This window comes from Sceloporus undulatus, chromosome 5 (genome assembly GCF_019175285.1).
Source record: "Sceloporus undulatus isolate JIND9_A2432 ecotype Alabama chromosome 5, SceUnd_v1.1, whole genome shotgun sequence".
In the NCBI taxonomy this organism is placed as follows: Eukaryota; Metazoa; Chordata; class Lepidosauria; order Squamata; family Phrynosomatidae; genus Sceloporus; species Sceloporus undulatus.
The window spans coordinates 103,002,133-103,020,333 of record NC_056526.1 but is presented as its reverse complement, the minus strand read 5'-3'; the positions used below and the strand labels follow the sequence as shown (position 1 = coordinate 103,020,333).

General features: G+C 40.9%; 1 protein-coding gene across 1 annotated transcript in view; it reads right to left on the bottom strand.

Moving 5' to 3' along the window:
- Nucleotides 1–17,203, bottom strand: part of DUSP16 (dual specificity phosphatase 16) — a 55,938-nt gene extending 38,735 nt beyond the window's left edge. The window contains exon 1 of the mRNA XM_042468128.1: nt 17,091–17,203. The gene's annotated coding sequence lies outside the window, so the exon portion shown is untranslated. The remainder of the gene's footprint in view (nt 1–17,090) is intronic.
- Between the last annotated feature and the right edge of the window lie 998 nt (nt 17,204–18,201).

Sequence of the window (18,201 nt, the reverse complement as noted above, 5' to 3'; positions counted from 1 at the left end):
CTGGAATTGTAAAAATCAAAAGGGAACACTGATCCACATGTGGTGGAGATGTGAAAAGGTTAGATTATTTTGGAACAATGTACATGACATAATACAGCAGGTTTTTGGAGTAAAATATAAAAAAAGACCGGAGATTTATTTATTAAATATGACCTCTTTTTTGAAGCCTGAAGATGAAAAAAGAATATGGAAAATTTTGTTGTATATGATCACCATGGCTAGATTGATTATTGCTAAGCATTGGAAAGAGAGTCATAAATTACAAATTGAAGATTGGTTAAGCAAGCTGTATGATATTAGACAACTGGATCTGTTATCGTGTAGGTTGGAGGGTAAGAGGAAAGAAAATTTGGAAAAAGAATGGGGTCGGTTAATCTTGTTTCTAAAAAATAGATGGGGTCTTGAAGATAACCTGGTGGAAAATATCAGTTAACTATATAAAGAAATTATAAATATACATAATATAACAGGAAAAGAGGAAATAGGAAACCAGGAAATGTAAATAACTTTAATTAACACAAGGCTTTTTGATATGCAGGATATATGGAGAATACGATGTTTCTATGCAATCCAGGGGGAAAGTAAATTAAATCTTCTCTGTTTCTCTTTCTTTCTTTATATATAATGTATCAGTAAACTTCAGAGGGATTTTATTTTATTCGTGTTGGTTGGAGGGGTTGTATATGCTTATTAGCAAGATTGCAGTTATTTTTAGAATCAGTAGCATAAAAAATCAAGAAGACAGGAAGTAATAATGTCAAGAACATCAGACTGGTTACATAAACAGTTTATTGTAAAGAATTGTAACAAATTTGTTTCATTTGTTTGTTTAAGTATCAATGTATCTATGTGTTAAAATGAATAAAGATATGTTTCTGCCACAATTCACTATTTTGCTATACTCATCCATTGAGTTACTTGGAACATTATTATCTCTCAACTAACTTACCCAACATAATAAAAACATATCCACATAAAAACTATTTGAGAATTCTGTAAGGAGGCAAATATGCAGCTGCTGTTTTGTGGCCTCAATTCATTTCCAACTCATGGTGACCCTAAGGCAAACCTATCACAGGTTTTTCTTGGCAAGATTTCTTCAGGAATGTGACTTTGCCTTCCTCTAAGGCTGAGTGAGTGTGACTTGCCTGAAGTGTCATAGTGGATTTCCATGGCTGAGAGGGGATTTGAGACCTGGTCTCCAGAATTGTAGTTCAACACTCAAACCATTATACCATAGCATCTTACACAGCAGTAAGATGAAATCCTCCCTATCTCTTGAATTTCCCAGCATCATGTCAACACTGTGAAACAGAAATTAAGATTTGGATATCCCATGCAGACCTGCATAGGTGAGGCTATGCAGACAGGAGAAGCAGACATCATCCTCAGTGATGTCTGAGCCAGCGAGCAAATTTAGCCCACCCCAAACGTGTCCCTGAGGACAAACCTTTTACTTTTTCCCTCACACCATCACCTAATGGTTGCTTTTCTTTCTTAGAAAAGAAAAGTAAAGCATTGCATTTGGGGAAAAATGCAATCAGGGCAAAACCTGCTCTTCACCTCAACAGTTGGTCCCTCAACCTTTCGGGGAAGAGGTATTTAGCTTTTATTAACAGGACATACAAAGAAATGTACAGATCTTGCCTATACATGTGTCATAATGAGGGATCAGGGATTACTGCAACTACCTTTCAAAAGACCTAAAATTAGCAACTTGGTCAGCCCTAGTTAGTACTGTACTTGAATGGAGACCGCCAATGAATATCAGGTGCTGTATTTTAGAGGAAGGAACTGAAAATCACCTCTGACTATTCCTGGTTTAAGAAAACCCTATGAAATGCATGGGGCCAACTTACATAGAGAATATACCTAAGATCATGAAATGATCTTCTCTCACATTTCATGCATTTCTCTCTGGCAGAGGATAAATTTTTACATTAAAAGATTGTTTAAGGCTTAATTACTGCTCTCCACATGCTCTGTCCACATCCGAATAGAAGCTGCTCTATTGGCTTCAATGAGCAGAAGATCGGACTCATTAATGAGGCAGCCAGACAGTCTGCATGGATATAGATAAAGGACTGGAGTTTATGCCTGCCCAGTAGAAAAGAAAAACGGGGAGGGGGGGAATACCAATGAACTTTAAAAAAAAATTTAAAGAGTGAGTTAGAAAGGTTTGAATAGGCATTTAAAAAAGCCAACCCAGACACAAGTACTTTTTTTTTAGAAAATAATGAAAAATGTTTAAGTTGCAGTGGTATAAAAACCTGTCCCCAACATGTTTTCTTATTAACTATTTTGATTCTAGCTTCTTCCCCTAAATCTTTACAAATCAAAGGTGTAGGTCTTGGGCTTGCAAATCTCATTACTTCTCCACTTTATGGTGCAATGAAGGAATGCCAAGAGACATTTTTAAAATAATACAGTGGTACCCCGGGATACGAATTGATCGCGTTACGAAATTTCCGGACGAAAAAGTTAGATGGAAAAAACTGTTCCGGGATACGAAGGTTTTTTCGGGTTACGAATTTTTTTTCGCGCGAAATTCAAACGCGCGGCTTGCCAGCGCTAACGGAAAGCCCTTTTTCGGCTTGCGAAATGCATCGGGTTACGAACGGCGCGGCGGAACGAATTAATTTCGTAACCCGAGGGAGCACTGTAATCTTGGAAAACAACTGCTAACACCATGATGTTGAAGGCTTTCATGGCTGGCATCCATAGTTTTTTGTGGTTTTTTTGGGCTATGTGGCCATGTTCTAGAAGAGTTTCTTCCTGACGTTTCACCAGCATCTGTGGCTGGCATCTTCAGATAATGCTTTGCCTGGAAAAAGTTGGGTGTATATATACTGTGTGAGCCTGGGAATGCAGAAGTGATTTGCATGCGTATTGTTCTGTTGCTGTTGGCAGGCCTCAGGCTGGGAGGCTAATGCAAAGGAGAATTAGTGTCTGCTAATTGGTGATCATTATCTGCTGGGAAAGCCCCTGACTCTGTGTGGTTTCCTATTTGCATTTGCTGAGTCCTCATTTTGCTATTCTTCAGGACTGGTAGCCAAATTTTGTTCACTTGAAAGGTTTCTTCTTTCCAGTTGAAATTATCCAGATGTTTGTGGATTTCAATGGCTTCCCTGTACATCCTGACATGGTAGTGATTGGCATGGTCCAGAATTTCAGTGTTTTCAAACAGTATTTTATGCCCAGGATGGTTTGTGGCATGTTCTGCTACTGCCGATTTTTCTGGATGGCCCAGTCTGCAATGTATCTCATGTTCCTTGATTCTTGATTGCACGCTGCGTTTGGTGTCCCTATGTAGCCTTCCTTCATCATTTTCCCAATTCTGATTCTGCTAAAAATGTGTAGCTGGACAGACGACAAGGAGGAAAAGGGGGGCAGAGAGGCCATAAAAAGACTATACGTACAAAGAACTGTCTTTGTCACAGTCTTTGTTAAGTGAGGTATGCCTAGGCTTGCCATATCCTGTTTTTACCTGGGACAATCCCAGGTTTGGAGCCCTGGGATCGTTCCGGCCCGGTTTTGGCAATTTGTCCTGGGCCCAAGCCCGGGCGCTCGTGCGCCTCTGCCGCACTTCCTGCAGGCCCACAGCTCCTCCTTCTCTAACCTTGGCCACAGGAGGAGCTGCAGGCTGCCTGCAGCGTCTCCAATTGCCCACAAGGGGCAGTGGCTGGCCCAGAGGAGGAGGAGCCCAGGTAGGCCTGGGCAGGGCTGTGGTGGCGCGCCGGGAGGTTGGGGCCGCCACCGCCATTTGCCGTGCTTTCGGTGTGACAGCGGTGGCGGAGGAAAGAGAGAGACCTGTGTAGGCCTCTCTCCTTTGGCGGGGGGGGGGGGGAGGCTTCCCTCCCCTCTTTGGCTCCGCCGGCCACCAGAGACGAAGCCAAGGGGGAGAAAGAAGCCTTGCCAAGCAGATGCTTCCTTCACTTCTGAAGTTGGCAAAATAAGCACATACAACTTAAAACCCAGAGGAACATAAAAGAGCTTATAATCTTTCCTTTCTCCTATACCATGCAAAGGAACAGCAGAAGTAAATAAATGAAAATTTAGCAACAAAAATGGGAACAACCCAGCCGAAGTTAAGCAAAACTATTTCACTGGCAGAGCTGAGATAAACTCTTATCCATTGAAATACTGGGATTCTAAAGTGCTTGACTTTCGTTGAATAGTGGGAGAAAATAAGACTAGGTTAATTTCCCGTTGATATGGCATCGGTCTTTCAATGCTGTGATGTTAGTCTCATGTTTAGACATGCCCCACTTAATGCTGCTTCACTTTCCAAGAAAGAGACACTCTTCTCCTTTGCTCCCTTGTGTTCTTAATGTGGTGACGCAGTTATGACACACACTAGCTTGAAGGAAGTTATGCTGGCTTCCTGTCAAAATATATTGCACAGGAACTTTGTTTTTGTTCCTTTCTTGACACTGGATTTAAAGCCTATTATCTACCTTGAGTAACTAGAGCTTCAAGAGAAATTAAGGCAGCGCTGCTTGTCTATAGCATATGGGAAGCAAATGTCTTGAGTTAACAGTTACTTTCCAGAGATCTCTCTGCTATGCCCAAACATTCCTTTTGATTTTGGTTTAAATGTTACTTCAGCCATGGCCTGCAGGAGAGCCCTTGCTCACAACAGCATGGCACATGGGGAGAAAATGTTTATTACAGCAATGTACTGTAATTGCTTCCAGTGAGCATAGAGCAGGGACATGAAACACAAAGATGATCCATAGGAAACAAAGTATAGGGAAAGCAGATCGTGATTTAATGATACCAAACTCACATTTTTAAAAAGAGAGCAGAAAGGCCTGCACACATTTCTCTTCCTTCCTTTGCTATTGACCAGAGATGAGTTGGTTCACACAGGCTGAATTAAGATCTAACTGCAAGATCTTAGTTGAAAGCTGTTATCAAAAACAGGGCCTGTGAGGGAATTTCACAAGAGCCTCTTTTTTGTTTACCCTTTTCTTTTATTCATAAGACATGAGAGCGACAGCCAGAAGCATCGTCTTTCCTTTGGGTGAAAGCTTTGAAACATTACTTTCATCATCATCATCATCATCATCATCATCATCATCATCATCATCATCATCATCATCATCATCACCACGCTTTCTTTCCAGTACAGGGACTCAAGGCAGCTTACAAATCTAAAACAGTCAAAGTTAAAACACTATAACACATGCAAAATACAAGTTTAAAAAACAATTAAAGAGTTCAAACAATTAAAAACATTACATTATTAAAATTTAAAGTTTAAAACTATTATTATAGCTTTCTGAACTACAACCTCTAGAACCCCTAGTCAGTATGGCAAGTGACCTACCTCAAGGATGCTGAGAGCTGTAGTTCAAATCTCTTTTCTAATTTTCTATTCTATTTCATTACCATCAAAGAATGAAGGAGGAAACACAACGCTTTTCTAACTGTAGCTTGACCTACTGAGGCTAAAATAAAATACAGTACCAGAGTAGCAAATTAAGCACTATAAAGTAAATACTTTATCATTGTTCAGAGTATGAGCAAAAGAGGCAAAATAGGAGGAATTTCAATTCAGCAGCAGTGTATAAGTGACATGCTCAGGTCACCAGTTCAAAAGATTCACTGCATGATCAAGTCTTGACAGGTATATAACTATCAAGGAGTGTTGACATACAGTCATGACTGGCTAAATCCTTTCAAAATTAAATACTGTGCAATAAAAATAGACAGACTGTGCCTACAGTACTGATGGACAAAGAATGATGGGAAGCGACCCAGAATGAAAGCTAGCTCAACAAATTGTCTTTCAAATACTACTTGAAGCTACAAATGATGGAGAAGTTCCAATCTCAGGAGGTGGCAGGAAACTGCAGAGGTAAGGCTACTGAGACTCAAACCAGCACAAACAAGATCATGTTCCCCTTGATGTAGACAAGCAATTGAGAATCATCTGTTAGACTCACCTGCACCTCATCTTCCCTGTTATTTTTCCCATAGTGAGACTTCATACCCAGAGGTTTGAGGGCATGGAAGATCCAGTTTTGTTGACCATATGTTAAGTCCCAGAGGTTTGAAGTGAGAGTGCAGACAGGAGGAAAGTTCATCACTCCTTTCCATGTACATGCTTAGGCTGTGCTTCATACAGTCCTCTTAATCCCATTCTACAGGAGTAGAACAGAGTCCATATTCTACAGCTATGTCATACCACTACTAGGTCTGCTTTGTCTCTAAAAACTACCTATAACTGTCTGCATCCAAGCCTAAGAACTCTCTTCAAGTGCAGAAAAGAATGAGGTGGAGTGGGCAACATCAGATGCAACTTCCAATTAAAGAAGTTAGGTTTGGTTTTCCAGACTTTGTCACATATCAGCCCTGTCCAGATGAGCCATTTTGTACATACTAAGGTTACCTGGGGGCATCTCTTTTAGATGCCCGCAACCCTAGTATGTACGGAGTACATAAAAAATGGCGGCGCCCTGTTCACACAGGCGCCACCATTTTGGTGTAACAGCTGCTTTGCATCCAAACGGTGCGGCGCAGCCGTTACATCTTGGCACTGCTGAAGGGCACTTGTGACGTCCTTTCAGCGGTGCCAGAAGTAGCTCCCTTTTGGAGCTCCTTCTATCACGCGTATCGCCGGCACGGCCTTTAAATGGCCGCGCCAGTGATACAGAGAGAAAGGGGCCAAGTGGCCCCTTTCTCTCTCTCTCCCCGCCACTGTTGGGGTGTCCTTGGGGCATGAAGCCCCAAGGACACCCCTTTCCAGGCCGCAGGGAAGCGGCTTTTTGCCGCTTTCCCAAGGCCAGGAAAAGCGGTGGATCGGGGCCTCCGGGGCTGCCACTGTGGCAGCTCAGGCCCCAATCTGTTGGGTAAAGGTGTGGTCTGTACACCGCCAACATTAGGCTTACTTGCTATCCTGAACTAAATTTTAGACTTCTTTACCTAGAATAGCTAATCCACTATGGTCAATCTGGAATCCTCTTTTTCTGACACTTTTATTTAAACGGATGGTATTAGGTTCTCTATTTGTTAAAATAGATGCCTACAATTTCTTAAGTTAAAACTACATGGCAAGTATCATCATATTAATTATAATTTGATCCATATGCCCATGATGAATTGAATCTATAGGAGAATTCTGATTAAAAAATGGGGGGGATTATATGGAAGTTGTGGGCAGAAAATGGGATTTTTGCTTTAAACCAATTACATATTAGGTGTTGATGATGAGTTCCTGTCCTTTTCAATTTTGCAAAAACAGCAATCAGAGGGCAATACTTCAAATTACAACACTACAACCTTAGATTTGGCCATGAAGCTCTTAGCACTTTTGAGGTTCCTTTAATTTTAGAAATACTTATTGAGGCTCACTGAGTTCCTAAGCCAATTATCTAAGTATAAAAATTTGCATTATCCACAAACAATATGATATGCAAGATTTACAGCAGGAATGGCATAGGGAACTGAAATGTCCAATCTTGATCAATAAACAGTGTGCAACAGTTTTAACTTGTATAACAACTAGGGCTATAGATCTCCAACTATGTTCTTATACAACAAAACATGTATTGAGTATATTGGTCACTACGATGTCTTTTTAATAAAGACTTATGTAAGCAATCTAATTGTTAGAACCATAATACTGTTAATGCTTTTTAACCCATATATTTTAGAAATGTCCAGTAGTTGCCCTTTTGGTACTGGGAATTGGTGTTCAGTCATGCACAGTCTTTTAAACTATTTATGCATATCTTGGGACTTAACATATGGTCAGCAAAACTAGATCTTCCATGCCCTCTTGGCTGCTAAAAGACATATTCCAGTATTGGAAAGATAACACATCTTTACCTGTGATCCAATAGACAGAAGACTTAACAACACCTGCAATATTTTAAAGAACGACACGTCAGCACAATATACAAATGGACTTATATTTAGATATTTGGTCTGCTTTTAATGAATTTTATGAGTAATGATTTCAATTTTTTATATTTTTATTACTGTAAGTTAGAACATCATGATATTTAACTGAGAACCTTATATGTAATCTAATTTTACTTTTGCATAATTTTTTAAAAGTCAGGTTTCAGCTCAGGCTTTTGTCCTGGTTCTAGCTTCTGACATTAGCAAATGACTGTGGCAGTACTGATCTAGCTCCAGGGCTATTTACTCTCTCCTGACAGCTTTATCTGAATATGAACCACTTGAACAGGAGACTGTAAGAAATTATAGAGATCTTGGGAGTTGGGGGAACTGTTTGTGAGAGTTCCAGACTTCCCAACATATGGAAACATGTTTGAAGGATCAAGTTAATGTATCAGTATAACGAAAGAAGCTTGCTACGAGTTTCTCTTTTGGCACAGAAGAACAACAGTGAGGAAGGAGTTTGGTAAATTATATTACCATAGCAAAATACACGAGTTTCTTTGAGGCTTTTAGCTACCCATTTGTAGGGCAATAATATGAAGGTGGTGACAGAAAAACAAGCCTGAGAACCCACACCAAATGCAAGGAATGATTTCATAGTTGGATTACATCACCTCTTATCTCCAGGTCATGTCACAGTTATGTCATTAAATGTGTCAATAGGCTTGTTTTCAATCTGCCAGCATTCAGTTCCCAGATTACACAGGGGAAGAGGATTGCAAAATGTAAGACACATATTAATTTGTATCCCATGAGCATACAACAAACAACTGTTGGCCAAGGCAAGTTCAAAGAACAAGTACTAATGAGGGAAAATATAACTCACTTAGTTAACATGATAGGAACTGGTCAAAGGTTGTTTACAGATGGACAGTCTATAGTGCTACCAATTAAAATACAGGGAACCTGGCATTCCCTCTTCAATCATCTTAACTCTAGCACAACCCAGTCCCAAGCTTAAGTACCTTTTCAATGCCTTTCAGTGTTTCTAATCAATGAATGAATTTTCACACCTACAATTGATCTTTTTAATAGTTATAATTTTAGAATTGACCCTCTCCCCATTTCTTCGGTAAATGTCGCAATTCGTAGAATGGGAAGCCTAGCGATTGGGAAAAGACTAAGGGGTAAAACAGACAGGGAGGAAGGGGCAGCTTGAAGCTGGGCCTTCTGGAGATGGATTGGGACCGCAGCAACCACAAGAAGTCCCACTCCAAGAAGACGGAAGTATCCCCCCCCCAACACCCAATGACAGCAGGTGTGGGAATGCTACTGAGTTCAGGCACTCGGTTTCTAAAAGGTTCACTTAGGCCATTTACATGAAAAACAAACAAATGTTCCCCTACCTTCTTATATTTGTCATCAGGACAGGAAGAGTGTGAAAGAGAGAAAGAGGAGGGAGAGAGAGAAAAAAATTGAGAGTTTATGTATTCTGGCATTAAATAAAGAGCAAGGAGTGTGTGGTTACTCTTGGAGACAGGTGGAAAAGCATGATGGAAACTAAGGGGCAAAACAGACCTCACCTATGTGCCAGCTTCAGGGTGGCGTCAGAGTGCAGCGTTTACACATCGTACACTCTGACACCGCCCCGAAGCCAGTGTCATGCTGCCCAACCGCATGTGTGCTGGCTTTGCAGTGCGCCAGAGGTGCCCCGTTTATATGCCACACGAGTGGTGTAAAGCTGATGCAGCTCTTGAAAAGGCAGCCTTTTGCAAGCTCAAAAAAGGAACGGCATTTTGCCACCTCTTTGTGGACTGGCAAAAAGCTGAATAGGGGCTGTGTTATGCAGTTACCGTGGCCCCAATCCAACTTTTTAAAGGGGGGGGGCCTTGAAGCTGCCCCTTCAGGGCCTTCTGTTTCAGCCCTAAGTGGCAAAAAGGCTAAGAACACTTTACTAAGTTCTATGACAGTTCCAGCATTGCTTGATTTCAAAAACGAAGTGTCAGTTTTTAAGCCAGGATTGTGATATTGCAAAAAGCAAAAAAAGGGGTCACATTTACAAACTGACTTCTTCAAATCACTGGTCACTGGACTCTCACGTTTTCATACAAAACATACACTCTCATACAAAACTGTGATAACTGCTATTAGAAATAGTCCTAACTTTCATTGTATTCAAATAAGAACCATTTTGCCTTCCCTCTGTCCCTTCCTATCCTCTTCCAATAGCTGCCTCACCTGTTCTACCAAGCTGCCCTGTATGGCTGGAGACTCCCTCAGCTGCCTCACTTTCCCCATCCAGGTCTGTCTGCCTCCTCTCCCCTCCTGGTTGTGCGTTCTTTTTCTCTCTGAGCACCACTCCATTGGGCTGGCCTCTATCCCTTCTCCTAGCAGACTCTAGCAGCTCTCAATGAAACTAACCATGAAGTTACTGGGCCAATATTTTAAAAATCCCTGGATCCTGTGGTCAGAAATTTTAAGTCTGAAAAAGACAATATGTGCAGGAAAAAGAGGATATATGGTTAATGTTATTTTAAGCTGACAAACTGTAAGGCACTTAAAGCAAGAAGGAAACCAAAAGGCTCATTGGATCCAACCTCTAGTAGTAGTGTTTTGCTTGAAGTACGGAGGTGAAAAAACAGGTCACTAATGTTCAATAGCAGTGATGCCATTTCTTCTGAGGTTCAGATCCCAGGACACAAAAGATGGGACTGCAGATTAGGGTGACCCTGGTGGGCTGGGCAAGCAAGACTTCTTAGTGCCAGCTGGAGGATGCGCTTGGAGACAAAATGTAATAAGTAAAGTACCTGATAACAAGGGTACATCAAATTTACATTTCAAGATAGGGCAATGGACAAAAATGATGGATGGTGGCACATGGAGCACCAATTTCTAGTTGTTTTACATGGCATTTTAGGCAGTTTAAAAGACATTGTCCTTTCCATTCTAGCCCCCCACCTTAGTAATGAATAATGGAGCAGGTTATTATCTATTGGGGAGGGACAGTTTAATGGCAATGAATTATCTGGGATGTGTTCTGTAACAAGTGACATTATTACTTGTGAGGAAGGGGAGGGGCCACGTGAGAGAAATGCATTGTTTAATTTAAAACCGCTATTGTTGTTGTTGTTGTTTGCCTTCAAGTTGTTTCCAACTTATGGTGACCCTAAGGTGAAGCTATCATGGGGTTTTTTTGGCAAGTTTCTTCAGAGGGGCTTTGCCACTGTCATCTACTATATGGTATTTTAATTTAAAACTGGAAAAAGGGGATGGGTTGGTAAACATATGAACTGAAGACATCTTTGAGCAATAGATTATCGAAAGTTTTCAGAAGACCAGCCATTACTGAATAAAGTTTTCACTTAATCTATGAAGAGGAAGGTATCTCTGTACAGCCACAAAATGCAAAATTATAATGTTGTTTTTATACTCCTGTAATTTAGTCAAAAAATACTTTACTGCGTGTAAAAGTCAGCAGAATCTAATCCTTAAATGATACAAGCAACGAGCACTTTCAAGTATGCCTTAGTGGCTGTCTAATTTGGCAAACCCTTTGGACAAGATTTATGGCAAGACAGCTTTGGCAAGCACTATACACAGTGACTCATGTCATAACCTTCCATTGGGTTGTGAAGATACACTGCTCCATAATCAAGAAAAGACACACAGGAGGAGGAGTGTGGATGAAAACAGAAGTAATATGTGTTAAAAGAAAACATACCTTCCATAACTTGTTAAAGGCTTAAAAGAATGATAATTCACTTTGGTAACTAATTACAGTTTTAATGCCTTTACTTCTTGAATTCCACCTCATTTATTAAAAATCTGCAAGAACATTTCACAGAGACACAAAATGGAAGCCTGCCAGTCTGTTCAGAGCCAACTCTGAGTAGGTCACTCTTGGCTCAGTAACAAACCACAAATGGAGCACAAGGAAAACACTAACTTTGTTCTCTCACACATACTTCCAACCTCATTTCTCTCTTCCCTCTTCCCCAAAAGAGGACCTGCTACAGTCATTGAGGAAAAAGTAATACTGTATACAGCAGGCCAAAAAGATCTCCACTAGGGAGTTCTAACAGCAGTTGCCAAAAAGCCACAACCACTAACTAAGCAAAGTACTAGCAAGAATGGTTGAAAAGCAGAAAGGTACTTCAACATATTTTATATTTCACACATTCAGCAAAGAATGAAGAATCCCTTTTAGAATCACTGTGAGCATCACATGAAACCCCTCTGTCCACAGATAAAAAGGTAAGCTGTCTTGCAAATAGTGTCTGGAACAATGAAGAGAAGCAGAGGTGGTCCAATGGTCAAACATGTATTTACCTCTCCAAACTGTCTCTCAAAACTGGAACCATCCACTCATGTAAAGAATCAACATTTATGTTTTGTACTTACAAGAGTGCTCATCTGTAGAGAAGGCATACCAGCCATTAACATCATTTTAACTTAAGGCCTGAAACAGATGGGCCAAAAAGTGCTGCTTCCAGCCACTTTGGAGGCATGGCATGCTAATGATGCACACTCCTGACGCAGCCAGAAGCCACTCTGAGGCTGCTTGCAAAAGGAGAGGCAAAAAGCCAGTCCTTGCCGGCGGCCCATTTGGGACCATGGCAGTGGCCCACTTTAAGAGTGGACTGTCCAGCTGCCACAGTCTCTGGCCAATTGGGGACCGATTGAGGCTAGTGTGATTAAAGGCCTCTCCAAGCTGCCACTCTGCTTTGCCCCTCAGTTTCCATGTTAGTTTACAAAACAGAACAGTTGAAATATGCCAAAACCCCACATGCAGAACAAATAATCAATGAAGATTACTGATTTGGCAATCAAAACATTAGCAGAGGAAAATACTGTACTTCTCTTCTCAGCAGTGGGAATTCCAGGACAACTGCAAAAAAAAATCCTCTTGTGTTACATGCATTTATATATAACAAGTAGCTTTGTCTTTAGTCAAATCAGGAAACAGTGCGCACATGTACTCATTGTAAAAGTGTAAACACATGAGGTGATTGTCAGTGTTAGTCACCACCAGGTTAAGAAGGATGAGGAACAACTCTACCAGAAGAATTTCCTCCATAAATATACAGTGGTCTCTCCACATCCCCTGGAAAAACTGCAAATACAAAAACAGTATTTTTACCTAAGAGAATACCTCTCTAGGAATCTCTAGGTCCTCCAGTGCAACTCTGTGGTCAACATTAATCATAGAGTCATGCTGGAGGACCTAAAAACGCCTAGAGAGGTGTTTCCACTAGGAACTTTTAGGTTCACCAGCAAAACTCTGGTCAACGTCTGGCAGAGTTGTGCTGGAGGACCTGGAGATTCCTAGAGAGAGCATATTAATCAAAACTGCAAATAATCAAATCCCCTAAAGCAGTGGTTCCCAACCTTCCTAATGCCGCGACCCTTTAATACAGTTCCTCATGTTGTGGTGACCCCCAACCATACAATTATTTTTGTTGCTACTTCATAACTGTAATTAAATAGGTGTTTTCCAATGCTCTTCTTAGGCGACCCCCGTGAAAGTGTCATTCGACCCCCAAAGGGGTCCCGACCCACAGGTTGGGAACCACTGCCCTAAAGTGAAATTTGCAAATGTGAAGGCCCAACTGTACTTTAAAAAAATTGAGTAGACTATATAAATCTTTATCATCCTTCTCTCTACAACTAATAAGTCCTATTTGAGTTACACATTTGATTCTAAGGCCCCATACAGACAGGCCAAAATAAAGCTGCTTCGGGTCACTTTGGAGGTATGCTGTTTAAATGACGCATGCATACTAAGAGTCTGGAAACCGTGCTAAAGCCACGACCCAGTCATAAGGATTGGAGTGCAGCTTTGGTGTGGCCTCCGGACTCTTAGTAGGCATGCATCATTTAAACAGCATACCTCCAAAGTGACCCGAAGCAGCTTTATTTTGGCCTGTCTGTATGGGGCCTATGCTACCAAACCATTTCATTCAAATTCAATCAAAGGTTCTAAAGAGAGAACCATAGACCCCATTGCCTGGTAACATAATGTTGCCATCTTACATGTTCACTTTTGTTTGGTGTGTCTTATCTCAAAACATATAATTTTGGTGACAATGCTTGCTATCATTTCTTGTTGCAAAACCACAAACTTCCTTACCTCCCCAAAATCTATTGACAGAATATGCAAGAACCTGGCAAGTGATATTCAGAGAGGAACGGACGATGGTTGCAAATGAACATGCAAAATTCCAATGAGAACCGGCTCGCAAGCTAAACAGATAGGATTTCCGTTACTACACAAGCAGGCTATCACCTTTCACAGGGGTGTACTATTTTTATACAAGCCAAGGTTATTCAAACCTTTTTATAAATCTAAAATTACTATGAATTGCCACCAGTGCAACTAATGTAAGAGTCACAATAATCCTAGAGTCTCCTCTATGTATATAACAATTCCCAATTCCCAAGGGGTTTATGGGGAAATCCTGGCATTAATTCCTATCTCTTCACAAGCAAAGCTTAGCCACTAAACATGGCAATTCATGTTCTAGTCATTTCAGTTACAGTCACTGATACTTACGTGACCTATCTATCTGCTAAACTTTCAAACAAAACATATTTTGCCTTGTATCACATCCTAAAGCAGTAAATTCCAAAGATCAGCTGAACAATATATTAACAGGGGGGGAAATGTGTGTGCACACCTCCATGTTGCCTGTTGACTCATGGTAACCCATGCATTTCATACAGTTTTCTTAGGCAAGGAATATTCAGAGGTAGTTTTGCCAGTTCCTTCCTCTGAAATATAGCCTACAACACCTGGTATTGGTTGGTTGTCTCCCATCCAAGTACTAACCAGGGATGACCTTGCTTTGCTTCCAAGATCAGATGATGTCTGGTGCCCTTAGGATATTTAAGCCATAATGGAAAAAAAAACCTGTTCTTTTTATATTTGAATGTTAGTTTAATTGAATGTCCTCCCTTATACTTCACCAATGGGAAAAGATAATGCATAAATCAGTAGAGTCCAAAAATAATTGACCTGGGATCTCCCTCAACCTAAAAGATTAATTCCCTTTTAACCTAGAACCAAACCTTACCCAAGAGGGCAATGGGATTACCCATTCAAATAAATATAGGATGTCAAGGCCAGCTAACCAACCATTTCCCAAAGTGTGAGTAACAAGATGGTGAATTCACAGACCCTCCATAAAATCCCAGGAGGCATGTATCACTCAATCATGGCTAGACAGTCAGATCCTACACTCAGAAAGTTTATCGCCATTCTCTGTACTGATTTGGTGGTTAAACACTGTGAGCGCTAGTGCAGTGGATTACAACTCTGGAGACCAGGATTCAAATCCCTACTCGGAAAGTTACTCTTTCAGCCTCAGAGGAAGGCAAAGGCAAACCCCCTCTGAACAGATCTTGCCAAGGAAACACTGTGATAGGTTTGCCTTAGGGTTGCCATTAGCCAGAAGCAACTTGAAGGCACACAACAGAATAAAGTGATTAAATGTGCAAGTCCATATCCCCAGCGCTCCAAACAGCCTTTGCTAAGACCAAATAAATCTTCATATTTGATTGCACGTCACAGAGGATAACCCCAGGAAACAATGACTTGTAACAGCCACTTCCTTCACCTTCTTGTTCTTGTGGACACCACCTAAAAACTAAATGCTAGAGATTTGAACCAAGATTCAACCAGAACTTTTTTGGCCAGCATTCGATTCAATTAAGAGTTAGACTACAATTCTGGAGATCATGGTTCGATTCCCCACTCAGCCATGAAAACCACTGAGTGATCTTGGGCAAGTCACATACTCTCAGCCTCAGGGAAAGGCAAAGGCAAACCTCCTCTGAACAAATCTTGCCAAGAAAACCCCATGACAGGATCACCTTGAGTCAGAAACGACCTGAAGACACACACCAACAAAGCCCACTCAGCATGGCTACTGGTCATAGAGGCTGGGAGATCGTGAGAGTTATAGTCCAAGAGGAAAGTTTTCCAAACTATGATTATACCACATTGAAATCCATCATTTGGCCAATGCACCGCATTGGATTCCATGTTCTCAATGCTACAGTGCTCAGCAATGCAGAACTACACATGTCAACATAATTGCTGGACATATTTATAGGCACCATAAGAATGTGATTTAATACTATACTGTTTGAGCATCAGATTAACAACTAAAAATTAAAACCCATCCTTTTCAATATCTGTAGAGTTCTGCAAGAAACTATTCCTTCTTTTTAAAGATTTTAAAGATTTAACACTGTTTTAAATTGTTCCACACCCATCAAGATGAACATTCAGACTTTGTCACGTTTCACAGTTATACAGTTTCCTCAGACCATAATTTGTGCAAGTTATCAGTCCATAATAAGATTCTAATTATTGAGGGGGGGGGGAATTGCAAAGACTAAAAGTGTCATCACACCAACTTGGTAGCAAAGTGTACAGAAATCAGCAAAGTATTATTCCAAACAAATATGTTTACACTGAGAAGTCAGACTTTAAACAGCTCAATAGCCTTCATTTGAATAAGACTGATAAGGGCTACAAAAAAAACCCTCTCCTGTTTGTGGATCGTATTATGCAATAGATTTCTCACATACACCTTACTCAGCAAAATGTAACAGGTCAAGGCACTTCTTCTCTCCATCAAAAAAAAAAGTCCCTGTAGAGAGAGAGTCCTACAAATGTTTTCAAACCATCTATCACTTCCATAATGAAAAGAAGAAAATAAACTCCATACAGTAGTTCTTAAGTATTTCTCTTTGTTTTGTATACCACAGCTCTGGGGGTGTATCCACACTACAGGAATAAAGCAGTCTGACACCATGGTCTAACTATAGAGTCGTGTTGGCCATGTTAGTCTGTGGAATCAGTACGTAGAGATCTTGTAGCACCTTTGAGACTCACTGAAAAAAAGAAGTTGGCAGCATGAGCGTTCATAGACTAAAGCAGTGATGGTGAACCGTTTACAGACCGAGTGCCCAAACTGCAACCCAGACCCCACTTATTTATTGCAAAGTGCCATGTCCCTCTGGCTTTCTAGTATGAAACTCTGGCAAACTTTGTGCTAGGGCGACAGCATGTGTGCCCACAGAGAGGGCTCTGAGTGCCACCTCTGGCACGCGTGCCATAGGTTCGCCATCACTGGACTAAAGTCTACTTCCTCTGATGCATAAAGCTTATGCTGCCAACTTCTTTCTTTCAGTGAGTCTCAAAGATGCTACAAAATCTCTCTACATACCATTTTAACGATCATGGCTCCACCCTGTGGAATTCTGGGATTTGTAGTTTGGTGAGGTATTCAGGTAGAGCCAGTGTGGCGTAGTGGGTGTTGGGACTATGATTCTGGAGATCAGGGTTAGATTCCTCACTCAGCCACGAATCTTGCTGGTTGATCTTGGGCAAGTCACACACTCTCAGCCTCAAAGGAAGGCAATGACAAACCTCCTCTGAACAAAACCTGTCAAGAAAACCCATAATAGTTTGCCTTAGGGTCATCATATGTCAGAAACAACTTGAAGGCACGCAACAACAACAACAGGAGCTATTCAGCCTGGTTTGTCAGAGAGCACTGATGCCTCAGCAAACTACAAATCCCAGGATTTTGTAGGATGTAAGCTGTCTAATGTTTCTGGCTGTAAACTGTGAAACCAGATATGAGCAATGCTTTTAAATTATTCAAAACTCTACTAGCTTACTGAGAAAGACAGGGGCCAGAATCATGGATGAACTATCCCTAACAAAAGTTATCTACTGTATCTTTTTTCTTCAGACAGTAATTCAATAGGCGAAGTTTCCAACAACATGGAAATGCAATGATAAGCAGATGTCATCTGTCAAGATACAAGATCTTGGAGGGGGGGATAATACAGTAATTCAGAATGCCACAAAAGTTAAACTACCATACTCTGTAAAACATAATTTAATAAGTCTAGTGGTTTTGTCTTGTTGGAATATACATTCCTTCTTCTCCTTCATTTTCCTGTGCAAAAGATTTGATATTACAAATGGCTTAGTATCCCCCTCTCTGTGACTAACGTTTGAACTGCTAAACTTCAGAACTGAAGAGCCAAGAGGCTGGAAGTGTGTGTCAACACAAACGTACAAACAAAAGTTGCAAGGCAAACCCCACACCAGATCTGTCACTGAGGACTCTGGTTTCAAGCGTGTGCAAATGCCATGCTAATTCATTGCATGAATGAGGGGCAGCAAATAATCCCCATTTCTACTCAGATGCTCATTCATCTGAAAATCAATCCTGAAAATCAGTAAGAAAAGGTAAAGAAAGGACAGGGCAGGAAAAGGAGGAGATTGCAAACACAATAAAGCACCACAGCCCCCCCCAAACTGCC